Source organism: Lissotriton vulgaris, chromosome 2_1 (assembly GCF_964263255.1).
Source record: "Lissotriton vulgaris chromosome 2_1, aLisVul1.2, whole genome shotgun sequence".
In the NCBI taxonomy this organism is placed as follows: domain Eukaryota; kingdom Metazoa; phylum Chordata; class Amphibia; order Caudata; family Salamandridae; genus Lissotriton; species Lissotriton vulgaris.
This window is the reverse complement of record NC_141687.1, coordinates 1,948,026,850-1,948,040,262: the sequence shown is the minus strand read 5'-3', so window position 1 is coordinate 1,948,040,262 and position 13,413 is coordinate 1,948,026,850. Positions and strand designations below refer to the sequence as shown.

General features: G+C 43.8%; 1 protein-coding gene across 1 annotated transcript in view; it reads left to right on the top strand.

Moving 5' to 3' along the window:
- Positions 1-13,413, top strand: part of LOC147733535 (treslin-like) — a 542,019-nt gene that overhangs the window by 391,284 nt on the left and 137,322 nt on the right. The gene's annotated exons all lie outside the window — the stretch shown is intronic.

The following is a 13,413-nucleotide window of genomic DNA, read 5'->3' as shown; positions in this document are numbered from 1 at the left end:
TGTATGTCTTTCCCACTGAGGGAATTGGAAGTTCCAGGTCTTTGCTTTGAGATCACATCTTTGATCCAAGCCAAAGGGCTTTACATGTGAAAGTTTTGTCTTAGCCATGAGAACCATGTTGATAGCCATTAATCTCACATAGTGGGGAAAACAGGCAATAGTGGCACTGGTCTACTCCTGGGCTAAATTACTGGGACAGGTCAGCATGAAGCCTGCTTCTGACCAGTCGGAGTCCGTAGAAGGATGATTTGTTTAGGTGGTGCCACCAACCTGGTCATGAAAGGATAATCATAACAATGGTGTTATGAAACTTTATGATAAGAAGCCACAAGTTTAAAAAGTGAATTGCAAAGATACTATCATTTAATTAGTGCAGAATAACTAAAGGTAAAGGTAATTGTTAGACAAGTAAATATAAAAATAAATCAGAATTACACATTTGGCCATGGACCCAAAAGAAAAAAAGTCAAAAATTCAAAGATGCTTTTATCTTCTTAATTTGTCTCAAATTAGCTTTCTGTTTAAATCTATAAAAAAATTATTAGAGCCTCAGCCAAACTTCTTCAGGATTGCACTACAATATAAAACCATATATATATATATATATATATATATATATATATATATATATATATATATATATATATATATATATATATATATATATATATATATATATATATATATATATATATATATATATATATATAACCTACTGGCTATCGCCAGTAGGTATATATAGTTAGAATTTTTTCTCTATGGGACTTTTGAAAATTCTATGTCTAATAACTTTGGCGTTTGTGGACGGAATCGGCTGAAATTTTCAGGAAAATGGCACATTTTGATTCTGAGCAGCCCCTGAAAATTTGGGGGGGTTTCGTCAAGGGGGGGCCGAGAAAAAAGGGGGGTCCCAAAACGCGTTTTTTGCATTGAGTTTTCCATAGGGCGGTTGGACTCACTTTTAGCTCGAACGGCTGAATGGATTTGCACGAAACTTGGCAAAATTGTAGGGACTGTTAGCCCGATGTGCCTTTGCTAGGTCTCAATATATGTGCTCCAGTAGTTTTTGAGAAATTAACGTTCAAACCAAGATATATATCTGTAACAGCGCTCTGGGCAGCGATCCGGTCCGCTTACTTTTCGCTTATCGGAACTTTGCGCGCAGAAAGCTGATTGGCTCTCCGGTGTCTGTCAACATTCTAAACAGTCCGGAGCGGACGCCATCTTGTCTCTCGGTAGGATCGAGAGAGAAGAAGAGGTGGAAAACGAAAGGGGAATTTAATGAAAGGGGGCAAGGTATCCCCCTCTTGACCCCCTAGGAATGTTGTTGGGGTTATTAAAGGGTCCCGTGGGGAAAATAAAAAAAAAAATGATTTTTCACGGTAGAAGCGCTTCACGGGCCGCGAACTGGGCCGCAAACTGGTAGCGAAACGGGAATTCGCCATTTTGTGCTTCGTTAATTAAATTACTAGGTATAAGGGGGTGCGGGAGACGTATCCTAATCCCCTATGTTTCCTGAGGGTGGCTGAGGAGGCTGATATATGTTGATACATCTCTTCCAGCGGCTGCGCCATCTTTTCGAATTGCACAATTTTGTCGTGCACGGCAGCCATTTTAGATGCCAGGCTGGTCCCAGGATATCACCTAACCCTGCGGATGTAGTTTATGGCCCCAGCTGTAGAGAATTCAGACATGCCAATCCTCCTGATTTAGGCGTGTGACTACTGATTTCAGTGCTAGTCTCCCGCCTCCCGATTTCTGCAAGCAAAAACCCGGGGGCATATTACGAACAACTAGCGATAATTTTTGTCTCTAACTTGTTTAGAGACAAAAATTATCGCCGCACATCGGCGATTTTTATCGCAGATAAACCTTGCTATTATCGCAGAAAAGTCAGCGATATTCATGTATTATTGACCTAATGCTCTTAGCCATGTTATCCACCTCCCATTGGATAACATGGCTAAGAACTGCTCAGGGCAGGTGTTAGATTTTGGAGATATTCGCGCTTAGCGCGAATATCTCCAAAAGTTGGTAATAGAAGGTAGCGATGTTAGGGACTGTTTCCAGTCGCTAACATCTTGGCACGCCACTTTGCATGTCATTAGTGATAAATATCACTGACATGCAAAGCGGGGCCCAAGATGGTCGCTATCTCCTTTTAGCTGTCACTAACTGGTGTTAGCGACAGCTTGGTAATAGGGAGATAATTTTATCTCCGCTTTCATGGCTTTTAAAGCCAAAAAAGCGGAGATAAACCCCCTTGATAATATGCCCCACGATTCCTTGGGGGTTTCAGCCGACAGGGCTTGCTATTGTGTTACATGGTAATTTTTCCATGAAACGTCAGAGGGTCGATGCAGGGGTTCTAGAAGAGGTGATAAACCATTTAAGCCTCATGAACAAGCGCATGGTCTTTTAAAGATTTGTGAAGTACTCGGGGCGGCGGTGTGTGTGTGCCCTCTTTCAGGAGCGGGCGGGGGGGCACTGCCAGCAACTTGCCAGGTCAGGTAGTGTTCAACACGTGCATCACCCTTTCTCTGCCTGCTATTGCGCTCCATGCTTCGGAAAGGTAAGAAAAAGAACGTGCATTTGAGTTTGAAATGTCCGATCCTGCAGCAGCACACTTCCAAAGCCCACACATGACAATAACCCGATTCAAGGCCCCATTCACCCGTTTTTCAAAAAATAGATAACACTCCAACAAATTAAGGTTATAAAACTTTATTAACTTTTAACGATAATGAACAGAACAAAAACTAAAAACATTTAAACATTTCTTAACACAAAAAGCAACAATGGTTAGAAGCTGTCTTTTGTGCGAATAGTCCCAAGGCAGCACAACGTGCAGAGTTCTGGACGGCACCCAGGTGATGTCGCCTGGGTGCCGCACTGGTTTAGGGATCCTACAATGCTGCTCTGAAAATTGGCGTGGGGCGTCCCGGGTGGGGCGGGGGGAGGCCTCGTCAGTAGCGGTCTGTTGTGCGAATAGTCCCAAGGCAGCACAACGTGCAGAGTTCTGGACGGCACCCAGGTGATGTCGCCTGGGTGCCGCACTGGTTTAGGGATCCTACAATGCAGCACAGAAAAACAGCGTGGGGCGTCCCGGGTGGTGCGGGGGGAGGCCTCGTCAGTAGCGGTCTGTGTCCAGTGTCACATGGCTGACACAACATGTACGACAGGCACCCAGGTGATGTCCAGTAAACTGCCGCACTGGTTTTGGTATCCTACAATGCTGCTCCGAAAATTGGCGTGCGGCGGCCCGGGGGGGGGGGGGGGGGAGGCGGCGTGAACGGGCCTCCCCAGGTGGCGGCCATCTAGCTGAGTTGCGCTCGCTCTTGCGGCCACAGCGTCTCGCTCACCATGTTGTGGAGTTGCTCCCACTCTTGCAGTGCAGCGATAGGCGGCTGCCACATGGCTGTCAAAATGGCGGACGGCTCCTCGGTTTTGGGCCTGGTCCACTGAAATGGCCCTGGGACACCTTGGAACTCGGACGCTTGCCTGCTAGGGCTTGGGCTCCATTCTCGAAAAGCGTCCCCTCAGCCGTGAAGATTGTATAAAAGTCTTGGGGGCCCCCGACTCCCGCAGTCTTCTGGTGGGGAGCGGCTGCCATGATTGCTCGCGGAATGACCACGACGGAGCCACGAGATGGTGGTGCTCTCATGCTGACGCCAGCTTCAGTCTGAATGATCCAGAAACAAGGTGGGGCTTTCATCGTTTGGGAAAAAAAATGTTCTAAACCAATGAAAAGTGTTATTTTTAGGTCATATGACCAAGCCTTCCATCTTTAGGAAACCAAAAGTAAAATGAACCAATGAAAAGTTTTATAAACAAGTCACATGACCTGTTCTGCGGCATAGGGCTACAAAAAGCGTAGAAAATCCGTTGGCACGTGAGGCGGCGTCAGTAGCGGACCGATGTGCGAATAGGCCGAAGGCAGCACAACGCGTCGAGATCCGGATGGCACCGAGGTGGTGTCCAGCAAATTGCCGCACTGGTGTGGCCATCCTACAATGCTGCGCCGAAAGACGGCGTGTCCAGCTGAGTTGCGGTCACTGTCAGTAGCGGACCGATGTGCGAATAGGCCGAAGGCAGCACAACGCGTCGAGATCCGGATGGCACCGAGGTGGTGTCCAGCAAATTGCCGCACTGGTGTGGCCATCCTACAATGCTGCGCCGAAAGACGGCGTGTCCAGCTGAGTTGCGGTCACTGTTGCGGTACAGTGACTCGAACGCGCCGAGATCCGGATGGCACCGAGGTGGTGTCCAGCAAATTGCCGCACTGGTGTGGCCATCCTACAATGCTGCGCCGAAAGACGGCGTGTCCAGCTGAGTTGCGGTCACTGTTGCGGTACAGTGACTCGAACGCGCCGAGATCCGGATGGCACCGAGGTGGTGTCCAGCAAATTGCCGCACTGGTGTGGCCATCCTACAATGCTGCGCCGAAAGACGGCGTGTCCAGCTGAATTGCGGTCACTGTTGCGGTACAGTGACTCGAACGCGCCGAGATCCGGATGGCACCGAGGTGGTGTCTAGCAAATTGCCGCACTGGTGTGGCCATCCTACAATGCTGCGCCGAAAGACGGCGTGTCCAGCTGAGTTGCGGTCACTGTTGCGGTACAGTGAGTCGAACGCGCCGAGATCTGGATGGCCAAGTTTCAAGTTTCATCTGGCAGTTTTTCTCCATCCCTCCTGGATCAAAGAAGGTGAATGCTATGCTGTCCTATGGCAACATGAGCATCAACCTGATGAATACGGCATTCGAAAATCATAAATGCCCTAATGCACCCAAGAAGTAATTTTTTTTTTGCTCCAGTTGAGCCGTTTTCAATGCCTGTTTTTTGTTGTTTCCCCTCCATCAAGAACAAAACAAAAATACAAGGCGCTAAGATCCGAATGGCAAGTCCTGGATGTTGAGTGCCTCAGTTGAGAGTTCTGAGCAGTGCTTGTAAGACTATCTGAAGTTTATTATAAGAATCAGAGTAAGTTGAAGACTGTCTGAAGCTTATTTGCACCTGCTGCAGCTTCACTAGGTCCGGCGGAACTTTTTGCCTTTTCTTTTCTGCTTCTTTTCCTACAATGCGTTTCATCTGAAGACACGACCAGGTCCCTGAATGTGTGCAGGGGGACGCTATTGATTGAATGAAAATGGCGGCTTGACACAAAGCTGACTCAAGCGTTACTGTTGGTGCTATACAGACAAAAATTGGTTTTCAGTTTGTACATTCTTCAGGTTTTTTTTTTCCATTCAAGTCTGATTGAGAGTTTGTAGAAAAGTGGCTTCAGATTTACCACATACTACTCTTCAACATTCTTCCTAAATGTAACAATGTGAAACTCGAGAACGGCTGTTTCTGTTTCCTTTCAAAATGCTGCCACCAATATTTTCTGAATGGAAGACACCATCTTGTAGCATAAAGGGCCGAAATGGGTTCTGGTCTGGCCGATGGTTGGTGGAGACATTTTGACTATATCTTGGACCTGCCCGGCCTCGCCCAAAATGGCGCCGGTATAAATGGGACTCGTAACTCCTTGCCCGCAAATGTATATCTAGAAAATGTTATTGTAAGTGGCCCTGTCGTATTTTAATTACAAAATGTACGTCCACCGATTCCGCAACTGTTAGACACCTTTGTTCTTGTCACCTAATGGCCCGCTCGTTACGTTCTTCTACAGTGTAAATGTCTCCTCATCATATGCGATTTCAGTTTGCTCCGTGGCCGGCCCACGTGGTTATAGGCCCGTATTTGTATACTGACATTTTCACAATAAAGGTTTTTAAAACAAAACTCGGTAGTAGTATTTACATTTGTAAAGTTTTTACTTTTAGTGACTGTTTTCGAATCAGTAAAAGGCAAGTGAAATAAAGCAGTCCAATTACATGACGGATAAAAGTTATAATATGTAGGAACGCAGTAAAGATAAATGGTCAAGGGCAGTTGTGTTTTCCACTCCTGCAACATAAAGTGATCGATAAGAATCTGATAATCAGGCGTATCGGCGACTAAGACAGCAGGCCGAATCTCTTTTACTCAACGGCCCCGTCATGGAAGGAAGAAACGCCCTTTTTCTCGAAAAAGGAATATATTTTACTTGCAAGACAGTTGTAAATTTTCCGGGAAAGTACATTAGCCTGGAATATTATAACATATGTTTGAAAAAAAAATATTGTTCGAAAATAATAAAAAGCGTAATTTTTAGGTCATATGACCAAGCTTTTCATCATTAAATTAACAAAAGTAAAATGAACCAATGAAAAGTTTTATTAACAAGTCACATGACCTGTTATGCTTACGTTACGCGCTGCGCGCCGCGCCTCGGATCACTTCCGGGTGCGCTAACGCGGCGTGTCATAAAACGCATTACGCGACAACGTAGGTCAAGAATATAGTCAAAATGTCTCCACCAACCAGCGTTCACAACACAACCCCTTTCAGCAGTCCAAAAAGTTCTGTTAAATGACAACAGAGGGGACAGGCAACAAGAACCATCAGTCAAAGAGGGGAGGGCAAGTTCTTCTCTTCCGGGTCATGTTGGGGCGCTACCGGAACTGATCGAATTGGTAGTCTACAGTGTTTCTGGATGTTTCAGACTAAAGCTGGCGTCAGCATGAGACCACTACCATCTCGTAGCTCCGTCGTGGCCATTCCACGAGCAATCATGGCAGCCGCTCCCCACCAGAAGCCTGCGGGAGTCGGAGGCCCCCAAGACTTTTGTAGAATCTTCACGGCTGAGGGGACGCTTTTCGAGAATGGGACCCAAGCCCTAGCAGACAAGCGTCCGAGTTCCAAGGTGTCCCAGGGCCATTTTAGTGGACCAGGCCCAAAACCGAAGAGCCGGCCGCCATTTTGAGAGTCCTGTGGCAGCCGCCTATCGCTGCACCGCAAGAGCGGGCGCATCTCAACTACATGGTGAGCGAGACGCTGTAGTCGCAAGAGCGGGCGGTAAACAGCTGAATGGCGGAAGAGGCACAGTGTAGCAAAAGCGGGCGGAATGGCAACTAAAACGATAAAGGGGCGCCCCACTACAGCTTGTCTTCAGGTCAAACGGATTGTGGGACAAGGTCCAGAATTGAAGAGTCATCAAAAGGCAAAAAGTTCCGCCGGACCCCGGGAGCCGGCCGCCTATGTTGGGGGCGATCTCAGGCTACACCAGTGCTATAAGACTTGGGGAGGGTGTCGGAGCCAAGCGTCTTCTCCGAGTCCATGGCCATCACACCGCCCCTCAGGGGCCTCCGTCAAGCTGTTTAGGAAGGTAACATATCACATTGTTTTCTAATGCAGTCAGGTCCACAAACGACACTCACTTACTTTGAGAATAGTGAAGCTGCAGTAGGTGGAAATAAGCTTCAGACAGTGTTACAAGCACTGCTCAGAACTCTTAACTATGGCACCCAACATCCAGAACTTATGCTATTTGAGAATGGTAGTGACATCGAAGCATCTCAGGGACCAAAACCATTAACGTACTTTCACGTATGAAAATCTTACTTGGGGAGGGGGCAGGAGCGAAGCGCCCCCTCCCAGTCAGCGCCACCACACCGTATGTTGAAAATCTGAAGCCATCGTTCTACAAAGTCAACCAAACTTGGATTGAAAAATCTAGAAAAATGTACAAACTGAAAACCAGTTTTGGTCTGCATAGCATCAGTAACAACGCTTGAGTCAGCTTTGTGTCAAGCCGCCATTTTGATTCAACAAAGCACAGGCATTGAAAAAGGCTGAAATTCAGAACTCTAAACTATGGCACCCAACATCCAGGAGCTTGCCATCTGGATCTTGGAGCCTTGTGCTGTTTTCGATCTATTCACACATCGGTCCACTACTGACATCATCTTATAAAACAACGTTATGTAAATAGTTTTTTAATAAAATGTTTTACCCTGTTTCTTTGCTGGTGTGTTGTCTATATTTTTAATATTTGCATAGGGTTTGTCGTTATTTTGTGCGGTATGGGTGATGGAGCCGAGCTGTCTTACAGCCCTCATGGTGTGGAGCTCAGTTCATCTCACTATTTTCGTATTTCTCATGAAGGGTTGTTCCTAATATTTCTATTTTAGCGAGGTCAAAAAGAGATCTAATTAGTGGCCTACTGATTTTGCTCGATTACTTTTATTATTTTACACGATTTTTCACTATCTGCAAAGACTAAACAGAGTATTGCGACTTTGTGCTTGTTTGTAAATAGAGAATGATCCAAAGAGAACCAATTCTAAAACAGTAAATGCTTGGACAACAATCAATCAAATGGAGAGACAAGGAGGCACGACGGATTACAACGGGGGTAAAGGCCTGCGTTAACTACCCTTCAGTATCTGCAAAGAGAGAGTACTACTAAGACAAAAGAGGGGAGGGGGGGGGGGTGCAGCGTTCAAAGCACATCAGCGTGCATAAATACGAAAATGTTTTTATCTATCACGTACTTGACATTTTAAAGCTTTTCATATTTGCTATTAAAAAACCAATGAAATTCACAGAAAAAACCATAGGTTATAGTGGATATGTAGTTAGAAATTTGCATTTACAAAACCTTGAAAATTCAATGAAAAAACCATAGGTTATAGGCCATATATAGTTAGGAATTAGCATTTACAAAACCTTATTTTACTCGCATAAAACCATTGAAATTCCATATATAGTTAGAAGCGCTAACTATATATCGCGCACCCGCAATCCACTGCTGATGATGTCACATATTACATCATTCATGACATGGTCAGTGACATCACTGATGACATCACTGATGACATCTCAAATGACATCACTGATGACAACTCAAATGACATCACTGATGACATCTCAAATGACATCACTGATGACAACTCAAATGACATCACTGATGACATCTCATTTGTCATCACTGATCACATCACTTATGTGATAATACAATGAACCTCTTCAGACTCTAATATAACCTTACATACACTCAGTATAAACAGACACTCACAGACTGTCACTCATCCATGGAGTTACTCACACACCTACTCAGTCATGCAAAGAATCAATCACACCTCCATTTCCTCAACTATAAAGTTATACACATCTTACTTATTCAAACATATAATAACACATATTTATTCTCTTATATAATCCCTGATACAAGCTCACAGTGATCGATACAGCCACTCACACATTCACTGGCTCTTATGTTCAGTTATTTATATATCTCAACTCTCACATGTATTGTGTTTTACATACGTACTTACTTGCTCATGTAGCAATGAGAAATCCATTCACTCACCAACACACCCATGCATAGTCAACCGCCCATATAGCTGTTTCCACATGCACTCTTGAACTCATACTCCTAGTGAATCAACTGCTTACACATCTATGCACAGTCACGCACCTCCCAGCCACCCACACACACACTCAGCCTCCCATTCAAATACTTGGGCAACCAATCAATAACCCATATGGCCACTCTTATAGCTACTGATCAACACATGCAGCAGCTTACACAACAACAAACATACTGATGCACAAATTAAGACAGTTTAGTCACTAACCCATGCACTCAGTGAGACACATTTAATCACTCACTCATACAGTCAGTCATGCACCTACTAAATTCTTCATCCAGACACTTATACATCCACTCATTCTTCAATATGTGAAACATATTTTAACTTTACAGAAACATACAGTCACTGGGTGTTGTCATCAGTGATGTCATCAGTGATGTCATCAGTGATGTCATTTGAGATGTCATCAGTGATGTCATCAGTGATGTCACTGACCATGTCATGAATGATGTAATATGTGACATCATCAGCAGTGGATTGCGGGTGCGCGATATATAGTTAGCGCTTCTAACTATATATGGAATTTCAATGGTTTTATGCGAGTAAAATAAGGTTTTGTAAATGCTAATTCCTAACTATATATGGCCTATAACCTATGGTTTTTTCATTGAATATATATATATATGAATATATATATATATATATATATATATATATATTACCTACTGGCGATAGCCAGTAGGTAATATATATATATATATATATATATATTACCTACTGGCGATAGCCAGTAGGTATGTATAGTTAGGATTTTTTTCCTATGGGACTTTTGAAAATTCTATGTCTAATAACTTTGGCGTTTGTGGACGGAATTGGCTGAAATTTTCAGGAAAATGGCACATTTTGTTTCTGAGCAGCCCCTGAAAATTTGGGGGGGGGTCGTCAAGGGGGGGCCGAGAAAAAAGGGGGGTCCCAAAACGCGTTTTTCCCATTCATTTTTCCATAGGGCGGTTGGCCTCACTTTTAGCTCGAACGGCTGAATGGATTTGCACGAAACTTGGCAAAATTGTAGGGACTGTTAGCCCGATATGCCTTTGCTAGGTCTCAATATATGTGCTCCAGTGGATTTTGAGAAATTAACGTCCAAAATAAGATATATATCTGTAACAGCGCTCCGGGCAGCGCTCCGGTTCGCGTACTTTTCGCGTAACGGAACTTTGCGATGCGAAGCTGATTGGCTCTCCGGTGTCTGTCAACATTCTAAACAGTCCGGAGCGGCCGCCATCTTGTCTCTCGGTAGGATCGAGAGACAAGAGGAGGCCAAAACAAAGGGGGAAATGAGGGAAAGGGGGCAAGGTAGACCCCTTCTGACCCCCTAGGATTGATGAGGGGGATATTATAGAGCCACGCGGGGCCCAAAAAAAAAAAAAAATTGCGATTTTTTTCGCCGTAGAGACGCGTCTTGGTACGCGAACCGGGCAGCTAACCGGGAAGCTAACCGGCAGTGTAACGGGAGTCTGAGGACTAGCTGATTGGCTGTCAACATTGTAAACAGTCCGGAGCGGCCGCCATCTTGTCTCTCGCTAGGATCGAGAGACAAGAGGTGGAAAAAAAAAGGTGTAAATGAAGTAAAGGGGTAAGGTAGACCCCTCCTGAACCCCTAGGATTGATGAGGGGGCTATTAAAGTTCCCCGCGGGGCAAAAGAAAAAAAAAATTGCGATTTTTTGCGGTAAAGGTGCTTCCCGGTACGTTAACCGGGCAGCTAACCGGCAGCGTAACGGGAGTCCGACATATTGTGTTTTTTGAACGTTTGTGATATGTGCACGTGTGGATTTTGTCTAATTAAGGTTAAAAAAAAATATATATATCTTTAAGCGTGCTCTGGCGCGCTTACGTTACGGGTTTGGTTTGCGCTGCAGAGACGATACGTCACGGTTATGCGATGCATCATGAGGCGTCTCACGGGCTACTTGTATCAGGGATTGTATAAGAGAGTAAATATGTGTTAGTATATGTTTGAATAAGTAAGGTGTGTATAACTGTATAGTTGAGGAAATGGAGGTGTGATTGATTCTTTGCATGACTGATTAGGTGTGTGAGTAACTCCATGGATGTGTGACAGTCTGTGAGTGTCTGTTTACACTGAGTGTATCTAAGGTTATATTAGAGTCTGAAGATGTTCATTGTATTATCACATAAATGATATCATCAGTGATGTAATCAGTAATGTAAAATGAGATGTCAGTGATGTCATCAGTGATGTCATTTGAGATGTCATCAGTGATGTCATCAGTGATGTCACTGACCATGTCATGAATGATGTAATATGTGACATCATTAGCAGTGGATTGCGGGTCCGCGATATATTGTTAGTGCAACTAACTATATATGGAATTTCAATGGTTTTGTGCGAATAAAATAAGGTTTTGTAAATGCTAATCCCTAACTATATATGGTCTATAACCTATGGTTTTTTCAGTGAATTTTCAAGGTTTTGTAAATGCAAATTCCTAACTATATATGGTCTATAACCTATGGTTTTTTCAGTGAATATATATATAGAATTTGTAGTTCCGATTTGGAATGTGTTCTGGCCCAACAAGCTAGCAAAGCGAGATTCCTGCAAAGAGGATATAGCAGTACTCTGATAGAAGGAGCTATCAGGCGTACCAGGAATATCTCGAGGGTAGATGCACTCATGCCAAAGACTAAACCTAATGCGGAAGGGGACAACAATGAGCGTATTACATCTAGAGCCATTGTGACCTATAGCAACCAGCACTCCCAGATCAGAAAGATCCTGAACAAGAACTGGAACCTGATTAAGGGTGACCCTATTATAGGGGATCTGGTACCGGATAAACCGAGTATAACATTTCGCAAATCCCCTAGCCTTGCTAGTGCACTAGTCAGTAACATGCTAGAACCCACTAAGTCCTGGATGGATAACATCACTGGCTTCAAAAAGTGTCTCACATGTAAGGCCTGTCGCCACGGGATTAACAAAACCCAGGTCCAACGTCCCTTCTCAGATAAACCCTTTATTATCAACAAAAGACTAACTTGCAAGACAGAATATGTTGTCTATGTCTTGCAATGCCCTTGTGGATTGCAGTATGTTGGAAGTACACGCCCACCTGCACACAAGCGCATATTACAGCATTTAAGGGCAATTTCCGGGAAGGATCAGGCCTACCCAGTGGCCAGACACTTTGAGGCTGTACATGGGAGTGATCCCAGTAGCCTACAGTACTTCTTGGTTGATACAGTGTTGCCTCTGAAAAGAGGGGGTAACCGGGACGCAAAACTGCGTCTCCTGGAAACCAGATTCATTCTTGAATTCAACACCAAAAGCCCGGGAGGTCTTAACAATAGCGAGGATCTTTACACCTGCCTCTAGCTAACTGAAATATAATCTTCCCCTCAAGTAGGTATCTACTTAGTGTTGTCCGGATGTAAACAGTAATTTCCCCCTATACCAATTTTCGGTGTACTTTTAACTGACTCTGCTACCTGCTGTTAACTGTAGCATGTTTTTAACCATTAGTATAGATTCACTAATTTCACTTCATAAACATTTCTCCTGCTATACAGTAACTAAAAGAGGTTGTTATAAAGTGCATATTTTCATTTTAAACACTTTGTGAGATTGCTTTGAATATGCCCACTTGGGCACAATTTCTATTATAATTTTTTACAAGTGAAGGCGGATATGCCCAGTGATGATGAATGAGGGTTCTTCAAACTAAATGTGCTATATATACTGAACTAATTATGTGGATGTATATATATGAAGATATGGTCGTTTGAGTTTGCCATTTTCGGTTTAAAAAATTTTCTTTCTTAATCATTGTGTACATATATGAAATATTTGGGGCCAAAACATTATATTTATAGCTCAATGAAGATCTATATATATTTTTGTAGCCATGTATATATGTATATAAAATGCAATTCATCTATATTTGTATAACAATTATGACTATTTTTAAACATTGCGTTTTTGCACATTAAGAACCCTCTGGGCACTATGCCCCCTATTCAGACTTAAAAGTATGAAGTTTCTCTTCACTTTCCATGAACTTTTAGGATTGAAAAAAATGCAATTTGCACAGGTGTGATTAATTATGTACCTGCACTTTAAAAACCCTCGTTTGTGTTCATGACA